The sequence below is a fragment of the Zingiber officinale genome, chromosome 7B (assembly GCF_018446385.1).
Source record: "Zingiber officinale cultivar Zhangliang chromosome 7B, Zo_v1.1, whole genome shotgun sequence".
Classification (NCBI taxonomy): Eukaryota; Viridiplantae; Streptophyta; class Magnoliopsida; order Zingiberales; family Zingiberaceae; genus Zingiber; species Zingiber officinale.
This window is the reverse complement of record NC_055999.1, coordinates 103,686,470-103,701,140: the sequence shown is the minus strand read 5'-3', so window position 1 is coordinate 103,701,140 and position 14,671 is coordinate 103,686,470.

Genomic DNA, 14,671 nt, shown 5'->3' with positions numbered 1-14,671 from the left:
CGAATGCTAGACCGATCAGGGTAAAATTTGCCAAGTGGAACAACCAACATTTTGCCATCTAGATTCTTTTTGTTTGCTGCTCAAGAAGGTAACAGAAGTTCACAACCTTCCGGATAGTAATGGTCGGCCATTGATGGTCGTCGACCATCATTAATCCCTGGGTATTGAGGATATAAAGGGAGACCGTGGTCTTTAGCATAAGAGAACACACAAAAATCTGAAACTCTCCATCTACGTTCCCCCTCTTCTGTCATGCATATCTTACTCGGTGGAATACTCGTGATAGCAGTTGGGTACCTCTCAGTTTGTCGTGACCACTAGTGCTTAGTGCGCATCACAGTTAACCATTGTATCCTGGGAATCATAGGACCTGAGTGCGAGCACGATCTGCGTTCCCCCTCCTCTATCGTGCATTTCTTGCTCGACAGAGTACTCATAATAGCAATTAGGTGCCTCTCAGTTCGTCATGACCACTAGTGCGTGGTACGCATCACGGTTAACCGTTGTATCCTGGGAACCATGTTGGCTCGTGTGCAAGCACGTCCTGCGCGCGTCGAATGCTAGAGGGTAAAATTTGTCCAAGTGGAACAACTAACATTTTGCCACCTGGATTCTTTTTGTTTGTTACATTAGAAGGCAACGGAAGTTCGTAACCTTCCGGGTAGTAATGGTCGACCATTGATGGTAGTTAGCTATTATCCCTGGGTATTGAGCATATAAAGGGAAACCATGATCTTGAGCATAAGAGAACACACAAAAATCTGAAGCTCTCCACCTACGCTCCCCCTCCTCTGTCATGCATCTCTTGCTCAGTGGAGTAGTCATGATAATAGTTGGGTATCTCTCAGTTCACCGTGGCCACCAGTGCTTGGTGTGCATTACAATTAATTGTTGTATCCTGAAAAACAGACGACTCAAGAAAACCTCGAAGCACAATCGGAGGTGAGGCAAATTTATTTCAAGGAAACTGCGACCATCGTAGGCCTCGGTCCACACGCTCGCTTAGCCGCTTCGCTCGCTTGGCTGCTCTACCCACTCGGGCCGTTCTATCACTCGGACTGCCCTACCTTCTACTATAAGGTTGTTCTGCTCGGTTAGCCCCTTCAGCTACTCAGTCGATTTGTCGCTCGATTGATATGCTGCTCGACCACACTATCTGATTGGCCACTCATCCTAATCAGTTGCTATATCTCTCGGGCTACTCTACCTTTAGGCAGCCCTGCCTTTGCCCCCTCGATCGCTATGCTCGGTTGGCTACTCTGCCCGATTGGTCACTTAGATTGATCTGTTGCTTGACCGCACTACTCACAACTACTCTGCTCTGCTCAGTCAAGTACTCGCCCACTCGGCCTGATCAGCTACTCTACCCGCTCGGACAGTTTTCCTGCTCGGACAATTTTCTCACTCGACTGATAAGCCCGCTCGGCCGACCTGCCAACTCTTGACCCGGCTGCATTGCCACTCAGCCGCCTGATCAGCCGCTCTGCTGCTTTGCCTACCCGACCATTTGGTTGCTCTGCTCACTGAGTGGCAATCAACACTTTACAGAAACTAGCCTCTGCTAGCAGCCTGAGATTATCTGTTCAGGTCATCTTGACAGATAAGTTAAATTTAATTTTGTGTATTTAAATTCGACTAATTCTCCCAAAATCTCTAGCAGATTGTCCAACACTGGTGGCGGTGATGCACTCCTTTGCGCATTGTTGTACTTCCACATGAACATCCTCACCGGCGCCTTCTAATGGGCGACATAGTTGCTCGGAGCCGTCATTGGGGCTTTTCTGAGTTTAAAATGTTACCTCACGGGAGGTGCCGACGGATGGACTAGGAGCCTGAGCAGGAGTAGGAGTAGGAGCAGGCGTCGGCAAAGTGGCGGTGTTCGGATCATCATGGTGTTCGTGACATCGGCGGACCAAAGTAATAATCCTTTTTATAAACAAAAAAAAAAGTATTTAGATTATGCATTTCTTCCAAACACTAAGAAAATTATAATGGCAATGATAATGATCTCTAAGGTTATGAATTATGAGAAGGGAAACAATTTATTAATCACTAAAAGTTGTCTGACGACATCTAAAAAGAATACTAGGCCTATCTATTTCATGCTTCTCAGCTTATGCATTAAAAAAGAATCAATCTCTATTAATCACTCAACGTTGTACTGCAATATTATTAAACATAATTAACTAATCAATTTTGAATCTAAAGTTTTTCAATACATTTTGATGCGCTTCGCAATCCTATCGAGGCATACATAGTCTAACGAGTCTAAACATATTCATCAACGACTTGACTGAGCAGGAAGTGCACACATACTTGAACTGGTCTAAGCGTACTCATCAGAGACTTGACTGAGCAGGAAGTGAACAGTTTGGGAGCATCCACCTTGGGAACATTGATAGAATCTAAATTTGTCATGCTCTATGCTTGATCCTGTCCACGAACGCCGACAGGTGAATCATCGGTGAGTTGACTTTGTTGCCAACTTAATCGTTAATCACTGAATGACAATAAAGATTATGATATGGTTCTATGAGCCTTAACAAAGACAAATAGAAAAAAGTTAGAATGACGATTAGGGGGTTCCTCAACTTAGCCACTTCGACGCTCAAGTAAGAGAATGAAGAAAATGAAGATCAATATTATGGTTTAGATGATGTGTGTATGTACCTTGGATGCCGAAAATGGATGCCTTTTATAGGGAGATGACATACTTTTTCCTTCTGTTCCATACTTCACGTTATCATTATTTTATTTCTTAAATAATCGAAAACTTATTCACGCCGCTATCTTTTTTCTAAAATAATCAGAGACTTGCTTGATGATTATCATTTTTTAAAATAATTCGAGATTTACAAGATGGTTATCATTTTCTTGAAATGGTCCTGCATTCCGAGTCGAGTTGTCAAGGAGATGGGAGACCAAGGAGTCAGGACGCCGAGGAGTCGAGGTGCGCCAAGAAGTCGGGGTGCGCCCTAGAAGTCGAGGTGTGCCCAGAAGTCAAGGTACGCCCAAAAAGTCGAGGTGCACCCCAAAGGTTGGGCTGCGCTCAAGAAGTCAAGTGTCAACTCAGTTTTCACTTTGCTGAACCACCATCTTAGTAGGGGTACCAACTTCTCTTATCCACGTGGTGCCTACTAATTATCTTCTAGATCACAAGTCTCCCTTTCAAGTCTAGTTGAAGAAGGCGAGAATCCTACTGACTAGACTACTGTGTGATCGGAATAATTTCAACTGCCTCGACTGTTTAAGCCATATGGCGGATCTATTACATATTTCTGAAGAGATTATGCATTAAATGTTAGTACGTCTCGATCATTATATTTTAAATACAATCACCCCTTTTAACTATGTCGCCTGTCTCATTCGCCTTAATTCTTGAGCCTAGAATGCATCGGTGTGTCTCTGAGATTGATCATATTAATGTAATGTGACCCGCGACAGAGAAGACAAAGTGTCTTTTACCATGTAATGATTACTTGGATTTCATTTGTTCCATGTGTTTGATCCTAAGGTGGAAAATTTGTATCACTCCTGTAATAGTAGAGATCCAATGGTCCCTATTGAGCAAATTGGGCTATATTAGGTCAGATAAGAATGCCCCTACACACAATCATTGATTCTGTAGTTGCCATTGTTTGTCTCCTTCGTCTCCGAGCTCTCCTTCTTACTCAATAAGTTGTTTTAGTTCATCCTTGAGATTCTTCTTTTCACCCGTCTTTAGTAGTCTAGAAGATCACTCCATGGTTAGGGAATCTTCTTTTGCTCCCTAGTATAGATCCACCACTTCAAGCTTTACTGACGCATCCTTAGATCGATTAAGGACTACCTATGGGATTCTGACCAATCATATGTTAGGGCTCCCAAACAGTACTAACGACCCGCCAGATCGTCCTCCTCCAGGCTTCGTGACCTTCTTCTGAAGTCAATAAATACTATTATTGAAAACTCCACGGCTAGAGGTAAATACTATTACTGAAAAACCTTCCACCCTTGTATATGAAGAAAAGGAGGAGGTGCAGATCCACCCAAGCCAGTCGGAAGCCACGACCTTCGTGGTTGCCGACCTGGAGGAGGAGAAGAAGGCAAAGTTAATCACCTGCCACAAACAGAATCATGATGTGTTCGCTTGGTCGACACATGAGCTACCCGTCATCTCCTCGAGCATGGCTCGGCATGAGCTTCACGTCCGACCGGATGCTCGGTTGGTCAAGCAACGGAAGAGAGATTTCAGTGCGGAGTAGAACGTGATCATCCGGGCAGAGATAGAGAAGCTACTAGAGGCCGGCCATATCAAGGAAGTCCAATTCCCGTGCTGGCTAGCTAATGTCATGCTAGTCTCCAAGCCTGGCAATAAATGGTGGGTCTGCATCGACTTCCGCGATCTCAACAAGTCTTGCCCAAAGGACTTCTATCCGCTGCCTAGGATAGATCAAATGGTGGACTCGACGACGGGCTGCGAGCTGATCTGCATGTTTGACGCGTATCAAGGATACCATCAGGTGGCACTCGCCCGCGAGGATCAAAAGAATGTCAGCTTCATTACGGTCGATGGAACATACTGCTATAACGACATACCGTTCAGCCTGAAGAACACCGGAGCCACCTACCAGAGGCTAATGAATAAAGTGTTCCGATGACAAATCAGTCGTAATATGGAGGTATACGTCGATGACATACTCATCAAATCCCTCCGAGCTGCTGACCTATGCGCAGACATCGATGAGACTTGCCGGACGCTAAGGGCATACGGAATAAAGCTGAACCCGAGTAAGTGTCTGTTCGGCGCAAAGATTGGTCGCTTCCTAGGCTACATCGTCACCAAGAGGGGCATCGAAGTCAATCCAAGTAATGTCCAAGCATCGGCGGAGGCGGGAGCGAAGTCCACCGGAGGTCAGCAGAAGCATCACTTCCCTAGTATCCATCTCTTTGATTTTCGGACAGAATCACTCATACCTATCAAGGATCGGATATCTATCCTCGTACTCATACTCATCTAAGGATAGAATATACTCTATACAAATAATTTTCTTCATTCCATCCAACTAACATCATTCAAAAAATATATATTAAAATTAACATCATATCTAAAAAAATATAGCAAAAATAAATAAATAAAACATCTATAATCAACTCCTAATTTAATCATATTCTTAAAAACATATCAAACCAACAAAAATAGTGAGTGAGTTTTAGAAAAAGAAAATTTTCTTATATAGATATTTATATATATAATCAGGTATTTAGTTGTGTATGGATATGATTCTATTAGACCCGTCCCCATATCTGATTACTCGAATACCCTTACCTGATTATTCGATTATTAATCAGGGTCCGAAAAATCACTTCATATCTTTCTCCAATTGGATCGGATATCATATCCTCCGGGAAATTATCATCCAAGTCTGACTCAAGACATAGGCCATAAAAACCTATGCCTAGCGACTCAATTTTAATGGGCCCATTGATTAAATAATTAAGTAAAGACATTAAAAAATCAAATTAGGATTATTAATATTAATTAATTATAGCATATACGTTAATAAATATCATGCTAACTCATTAATTACATCTTATCAATTAATTCATTATCAATTAACCCTTGTATTTATACCTTACCCTTATCCTTATTTCCTTATTTCCTCGTAATAGCAATTAGCCAACATTTTATTCTATTTAATCTTATTTCCTCATAATTGTAATTTGCCCCTATTTTATTCTATTTAATCTTATTTTCTCATAATTGCAATTAGTCAAGATTTTATTCTATTTAATTATATACTTTATAAAACCTAATAAACTCTTTCCTTCTCAATATTTCTTAAAAATCCTAGTCTTTATGCTTTGTGTCCTTTTCTTTTCTCATCAGCAATTCTAAAGGTTTATGCTCTCTCCAATAATCCTCTCAAAGAACATCCTTCTCCTCTCTCGCCAATAATATTTTTTTCTTGCTCTTTCTTTTCTTCCTCGTTAATAATATGAATCAGAGATTTTTTTTATCCATATAACCAAAGTAAAATGTTTTAGTAAAAAAAGTTTTCAAAATTAAGATTAATAAAATTTTATTTACATTTAACAATGTCTAAAAAAATTAAATAATTTAACAATGGTATCAATGAAAAATAAAAATATTTAAATATTAGCGAGAAAATTAAATTTTACATAAAAAATATTTTATTTTTTTTTAAAAAATAATTTTTTTAAACCACATTGTCAATCCCAAATTCAAATGAAAAAGGCTTAAGAAAATTTTTTAAAAAATATTAAAAAACTTTTTTTAATTCCTTTGATCTCGGACCTCAGGGAATCTTGAGACGACGGCGTGTTATCATCCCTGAATAGTGGTCTCCAACAGCACACATCAAACGCTGAATGTTGGAGTGAGCTAACTAGGAGTACGTACACACTTTAAGAATTACAGTTACACTGATCCAGCCATTATTATGATCTCTACCATTGTTTTATAAAAGAAAAAATGGATGAAAGGCATTCACAAAAGCTCACCTTGTTGTGGCCAAAACACGTCAGTAATCCAAGCAACCTGACTGAAGGAACCAGAGGCTGAAGAGAGACAGATAGGGTTCCCAGAACCTTCCCGTCTACTGTCAGAGATGCATCGATTTGTCATCTCTTAGGCCTCAACATTGGTTGGTTTTTATCAAACCTGAGCAAGCTGTTCCTACCAACGAGAATAAGCAAGCGAAATGGAAGGAAAGCTGAAAGTTTATTATGAAATCGCCTTGGAGAGAAAGATTAAAGCATTATACATATATATCATCTAAATATCTAAATATGTTATACAATATAAATACATGTATATACTATAAGCAAAAAATAAAAAAAAAATTATCATTCATTGATAGGAGATATGACAAAGAAATAGGAATTTTAGTTCAAAATATAAGTAATATGTCTGTTTTCAGAGGGTGAAGAGTAACTGATAAAATTAGAGGGTGTTATGATATTGAAACTCATGCTAGCATGTTATCCAATTTTAAAATTGATTTATTTGGCCACAACAAATGCTAGTCATAATATGAATTTAAAGGAAATTAATCTATTTATTAGTAAAGCTAAAATTAGTAAGAGTAGTTTTATAAAAATAATAATAATAAGACCTCGAGCATGACATAATTATCATATAAAAAGTCTCACTTGTCATATAACAATTGTATTAAAAAAAAAATCTAAATTTTTTTTAGATAATCTAATATTTAGATTCCTTATATTGTGTATAGTCAAATATAATATATGAGTGGAAAAAAATATAATAGTAAAATATGGGACAAAAAATAAATACATTTTATTTCAGACATGGTATAACTCAACATCATCATTTCTTTTGATTTGAGAAATCAAAAGATAAATCTGTAAGTTTACAAGAAGATGTAAAAAAATAATAAATTGTATTAAGAACTATGTAAAAAAAGAGAGAGAATATCCTCTTATTTGAATGAATTGCATGAATAAAATTAAAAAGGAATCGATTTGATCCCAGTTATAATTTATATTGAATTTCCTAATTTTTTAATAGTGAGTCAAACAGGAAATATCAAAGAATTACAAGTAAATATAAAATAAAATTGCATTTTGTGAATCGAAGACTCAATATTGTTATTACAAAGGTTGAAAAATCCTATGGGCAACCTAATATTCTTGTGGAATATATAGGTTTACAATTAAAAAATTGAATTTCAATCCAAAAGGCAATGAAAAAAGCTATTAAATTAGCTGAACAAATAAATACAAAAGGAATCCAAATGCAAATTGCAAAACGGGTCAATGAAAAAGAAATTGCATGTATCAATTCTCTTACAAATAATTCGTGCTAAAATTGATCATTGTTCCTATACAATTTGAACTATTTATGACGTATTAAACATCAAAATTTAGATATTTTGGGAGGACAAAATAATATATTTTTATTCATCTTTCCTTTCTATTTAGTGATAGAAAAAAAGTATAAATTTATTCGTTCTTTCTTATTTCATCATACTTATTTTCTTTCATTTCTTAATTTTATTTTTTTTCATATTTATTTCATTTATTAACTTTTGCTTAGATATTATAGTGTCCTTTTTGGTTCTTCTTTCATCATACTATATTTTCTTCCATTTCACAATTTTATATTTTTTTTATATTTATTCCATTTTGTAACTCTTGCTTAAGTTACTTTAACTTTCTAAGGTCCATTTAAGTAAATTACTTGTGCAGTTCATGGTGTAGAACATTTTTGATTCATTCTATATTCATATAAAATGGATATAACCTTTTTCTAATTTTTAAATATAAATAAAATTAGGTTTTTCATAATATAATTTAAAGTCTAATTATTTTCTTTCATCTAGAACGGGACATAAAAATCTTCCTTCGCTTCACTTGAATGAAATTTAGAATCATGTCATAATTGGTTAACTAAACATTAGTTTCTTATTTTTATCATTTAATGAGCATCTTGTATTCATTGAAATTGGGGATAATATAATCCTTACGCAAGGAACAATCTATCCAACTTTAAGACATCAAAATAAGTTGAAGGTGAGGATGATTATAATAAAAATTTCCTAACATATCATAAGATTAACGTTCATACAAATCAGCACTTCTCCAAATTTAAAAAATAGGCGGGATTTTAAAAGTATTCTTAAGTGCACATACTTTTATGCATGCTTCTTCATATTCATCTATCATACTCTAATATTGTAAGATGATATATACGGTTTAAAATTCCCCAGTGCTATATCATAAGTACACTACACTGGAATCATAAATAATTGTATCCATATGCATATAAAATAACAATAATGGAATCCCAATCCTCGATTTTTATTTATATTATTACTAGGCAATCGAAGCCCAAAGATTTTTGAACTAGCACATGTTTTACTTATCAATTAGATAATAAACGATCCTATTGTATCTTCTTATTTCTTCTGCATATTTTTACAATGAAATTTTTAAATCAATTTTTTCTTATTCTGCACAAATGAACCTTGTCTGATTCACTTGGGGGGATTGAAAAAATATATTTTAGAAGGTATTTCTCAAGCAGAAGTTTTGGATTGATAGAACAATTCTTAATCAAAATTTCCTGTACGAATACTATGCTAAACATAACATTCTACATGTTAGCATAGCCCATGCAGCAACGGAACAACAACAAAAGTTACAGTCTCAGGTTAAACCAAAACTACAAGGTTCGAATCTCCGAAAGTCCGATGCAGTTCTTCATAACCCTCCCTATGAGTTAAGGCGCTACGAGTTATTTGTTCAAACGGTTTGAAAAAGCTCGCGAAGTAGATGTTATTTTGATACAGATGCGAGCTGGGCCGATTCCCACCCATCTCCCACACTTGGCATTGCGTGGCCCAACTCGCTGGATCCCGAGTCAGTGAAAACTTAATGCCATTTTAAAAGAAACAGAGTAGAGCCGAGCAGAGCAGTTCAGTGAGGCTGAGTTAGTGGTGAGTCGCCAAGCGAAGGAGGGAGGGAGGGAGTAAGGACAAGGGAAGCCTTCATTGATTTCCAAAGAAAGGCAAAGCAGAGCAAGTAATGGGAGCAGTGATTGATTCAGTAGCACCGAGGGGACAAGCGCGGCCGGGAAATGGGCAAAGCAGCTCCAGGTCTTGTCACCCCACGGCCCCACCCAATAAATTACTACCATTAAAGAAGCCAGGAACCATAAACCCACCACAGCCACAGCGCCACACCAACTGCACCCAATAAATTAACATCTTTTCCTCTTTCCTTCTTTCGCCTTCATTTATTCAGAAGAAAAGGGAAAGTTCAAAGAGCCAGTATTGACTGGGAAAGCATGGGGACAGTGGACCTGCTGACCTCGCTCCAACAATATGACCGCTCTCTCTCTGTTCCAGCCAGTAAACTTAAAACTCTCCCTGAAGCAAAGAGTTAGCAGAAGAGCTCGGTGCCAGACTTTAAAAAAAAAAAACAAAAAACAAAAAAGACTCTTTTACATGCCACCAGAAGATTGGAAGATCAGGCTGGCAAAGGGCAGTTTCTCTCGGTGAGTCGACAAGCCTACACGACGATGCCATAGCTCTAAATGGATTGCTGCATAAAGTGGTGGTCCAAAGCTAGCCTAAGTGGATTGGGGATGGCCATGGCGCACTATTATATTGTCGATCAAAATGAAAAATGAAAAATGAAAAATGAAAAAGAAGAGGCTTAAAGATCTCAGGGTTGATTTATATTGCTACGAGCCTTTAAGATAGGCATGTAAATGATTTAAATGTTCCTGGACAATTTTAATATTCGATTGGATAAATTTGAACACATACATCTTTAGGAATTGTAAAAGTGTTTTACCGTGGCATGTAGCGGGGCTCATGAATAATATTTACTAACCAAATTTATGAAAATCAATAAAACTTTTCTCAACGCGATAAATAATTAAATAGACTTTTAAAATATTTAATAATTAATTAAATCAGTTTAAAATTGTAAAATTTTTAAATATTTAAACAAGTTCCCGAGAGTTCAATAATATTCATTTAAATTCAAGCCAAGGTTAATCAAGTTAGGTCTAAAATAATTCATGTATTTTTATCTGATATGATATTATTCATTTTAAATCTAAACTTTTATAGTTTTATTTTTAAGTTCTATACAAAAAATCTCATCCCAATCCTTCCCTCAAGCGAGCATTTGATCACTTTTAATTTGTTCCAGGTCTTCTTACAAGTATTCGATTACTATTGACTTACTTCAGATTTCTCCATAAATATCCGGTCACTCTTGACCTACTTCGGACCTCCCCTCAACTTCGTTCAAGGTTACCCCACATAACATCCGGTCTATAGATATCATTTGTTGGGACCAAAAAATTCACATATATTCATAATAATATAATATTATCCAATTTGGATCTAAATCCTTATTGTTTTATTTTTAGACTCTACCCAAAAGATCTCATTCTAATGGAGATATATTTATCCCTTTTTAAACTCATAATTTTTTTTATGTCTTCTAATGTGAGATTTTGATTATATTACTAATTGTTCAAACTCATTAAAAAAACTAAGTTAAACTTTAATTAATATCTTAGTTTATTTTAAGCACAATTTAACTCAACTTAATTAAATTATCAAATAAGTTTAAATATCACACATTTGATTTTGACTTTGCTCATTTACAATTTGACTTTTAGGAACACAATTATAGGAGGGAAAAACGAGAAAATAACATTAGAGAATTTGATCTTTTTAATCAGGGATGGTTTTTGACAATTTTAGATTGGAATTCTTATTGAGAATGAAATGTTTTACAAATAAATTGAGCCTTTTGGGGATTGGTAGGGAGGAATTTAGGGTTAACCTTCATCGTTTTTGGTGAACAATGGCATTCTCTCTTAAAGTAAGTTAGAGAGAAGAGTCATGAGCCTCCATTTTTAATATTTTGTTTTGTTATAAATGTTATGATAATTAATTGCGTTTCAATTAAATGGTGCGCACCCACAAAATATAGTTTCTTTTGACCAAGAGATTATTTTGTTTGCTAGTAGCATCTTCTCTTCTTTCTCAAAAGAGTCTATATTTGTCCTTTTGCTTTGATTTAAAGGCAATCACCTACATTAACAAATGGCTAAATTTGACCATAAAATTATCATTTTAAAAAGAAATAAATATTTGGTTTTAATTAGTTAAATTATTTTGTTGAACAGTATCACTGATTAAATAATTTGATTTTTTAATAGTAATTTAAAATCAATTGATATTTTAGTAAAGATTTAAGTTTTAAAATTCTAGTCCATTGATATATACTTAGTTCAACGACACAGCTTCGCTAATTATCTGGATTAATTGAAATCAATTGATCAATTTGAGAAGTTATTCTATAATACAATTCTAACATAACTGATTTCTATGATTCAGAGATTGTCACTTCATGAATTATTGGTTTGCTGGGAGTCATCCCTAAAAATATTGGATATATACATGTGAATGGAAAAGATATGGAGAGGAAAAGGATTCTATTATGAATAAGACTTTAGTCTCACATTGAAAGTTTCATAGTTCTATTTGTTAAGATACTCCAGTGAGCTAGAGGGGTGATTAGCTGTAATCACTTCTTTAATGATGAATTGTAGCGGAAAACATTTGAAGCAATGTTAACACACGGATTTACTTAGTATCCACCTCAACGAGGTGACTAATCCAATGATTCACACATAGTACAATCTCCACTATGAAAATACTCCTTCTTGGAAACACTCCGGAGGTGGAAAAACCTCGTACAAGCTCACAAACAAGAAATACAATGCAAATAAGAAGAAAATACACAATACAAATGGAAATTTTGCTTGCTTTCTTGTAGCTTGTAAACGCCTCTTAATCGGTTGGAAAGTGCAACACGCTTGTCTTCCAAAGCTCAAGGATCGGCGGTGAAGAGTGGAGAAGAAAAATTGCATTTGAATCTTTGTCATCACCTTTATATCACGCGGATTAGGACTCTCAATCGATTGGCCTTACCCCCAATTGATTATAATGTCAAATCCAAACACATCCAGCTGTCCAAATCTCACAATGACTCTTTTCTTCATTTCTTAATCGATTAGCCAATCGATTAAAGGCCTACTTAATCAATCATCTAATCGATTACGAAGCCCTCTGTTCACTCACAAGCTTCTCCCAATCGATCACTCAGCTTCAATCGATCATCTGATCGATTCAAAAGTTCTTTATTTGCTCGCGACCAAGCTTAATCGATTAAGTCTCTCGCGATATTCTCAATCGATTGGAATTTTTTCCAATCGATTCAGCACAATGCAATGCACTGTGCTTCGCGAAAACCAACTTTCAATCAATCCTTGATCGACTGGGTTTAGGGTGAATCGATCACTTGATCAATTCACCATACACTTCTCGAAGAGATACCCTCAATCGATCAACTAATTGATTACCCTACCCTAACTTTGTTAACCCAAGTCTAGGGTTCCATTGCCCAATCTCTGATTAACCGTGACCTATTAGGACTTTTCCACCAAGTGTCTGATCAACCTTTTGACCTACTTAGGCTTTGTCAACTTTCCGTTAGATTTCCAGTCACCAAGTGTGGTCCTCCTTAATCCACTTGGATTTTCCTCTTGTCTAACCGTAGTTAGGACTTTACCTTGCCAACGTGCGGTCCCCCTTGACCCACTTGAAATTCCCTTTGCCTAATCACAATTAAGGTTTTCCTTTGCCAACGTGCGATCCTCCTTGATTCATTTGGACTTTGCTTGACTAATTGTAGTTAGAGCTTTCCTTGCTAATGTATAGTTCTCCTCGACTCACTTGGACTTTTCTAGTCAATGTACAGTCATCTTTGACTCACTTGGACTTTTCTTTGCCTAATCACAGTTAGAACTTTCCTTACCAACGTGTGGTTCTCCTTTACCCACTTAGACTTTCCTTACTAACGTGTAGTTCTTCCTGACTCACTTGAACTCTCCCTTTGCCTAACTCTCAAGTTAGGATTTGCCTTGCCAACGTGTGGTCCTCCTTGACCCACTTGGACTTTCCTTGCTAACATGTGGTCCTCTCTAACCCACTTAGACTTTCCCTTTGCTTAACCCTTGAGTTATGACTTGCCTTGTCTAACCTCCAGTTAGGACTTTACCAGTCAAGTACCAGTCCTCCTTAACCTACTTGGCCTTTCTCACATATTGTCGAATAACATATTGTCCACAACATATTGTCTAACTATCGAAACTCAAGCTCCAATCCACTCGAGATTAGTTAAACTGGTCAACCTTGACCAGGGAACAATTACACCAACAATCTCCTCTTTTTTTATATTTGACAATATGTTTAAGTTAGGCTAACTCATATTATCCCAACTCTAACTTCATCCTATGCTCGAAGCATGAATGTGGATTTCTAACTTAAACCCTATATTTTCTCCCCTTTCGACACACATAAAAAACTCGTCCCCTTAAGAATCAATTTTATCAAATGAACGCAATGAAAGTCTCATACCTTTCATGGTATCATATGCTCACCCTTGAGCATATATTGTATGCTCACCCTTGAGTATTTATCCATCACACTCAAGATTTTCAATCTTCCATTATTTCCAATGCTCATCCTCAAGCACTCATAACAATGAAGATTCTCAACCTTCCATTATTTCCTTATCCGGAAAATAAAGTTAAATCATATCTTTTAAGGAGAAACTCTCATTCAAAATATGTCCTAAATTTCTATTATTGTACCAATAATGACTTGGAGGTCTTAAACCTTTAGAAAAATCAAAATTTGAAGTTTTGAGGTTCAAAATGTATTTTGAAACTAAACCTATTCCTACACTCCAAGTTATTTTTTTTAACCATTTCGTTCTTGTTTCATCAAGAAAAACCTCCCTTAAATACTTATAAATCCATTTAAGAGGGTTAAGAATGGTTAACTGAACTAAACGTGACATAATAGATTGAAATCAAACCATTTAAACCAAAACAAGCCTTCTTAATTAATTGGTTTCAACTACCAATCGATTATAGCCTATCTGAATTTATTAAAGTTGGGATTTAATCGATCGGCTAATCGAGACAGGGGGTACTTAATCAATTACTTGATTGATTTTGTGAGCCTCTATGTTCACGAAAATGACCTTTAATCTATTGACCAATGAATTCACCCGTGGGTGAATCGATTGACATTTCTTTTCTGATTTC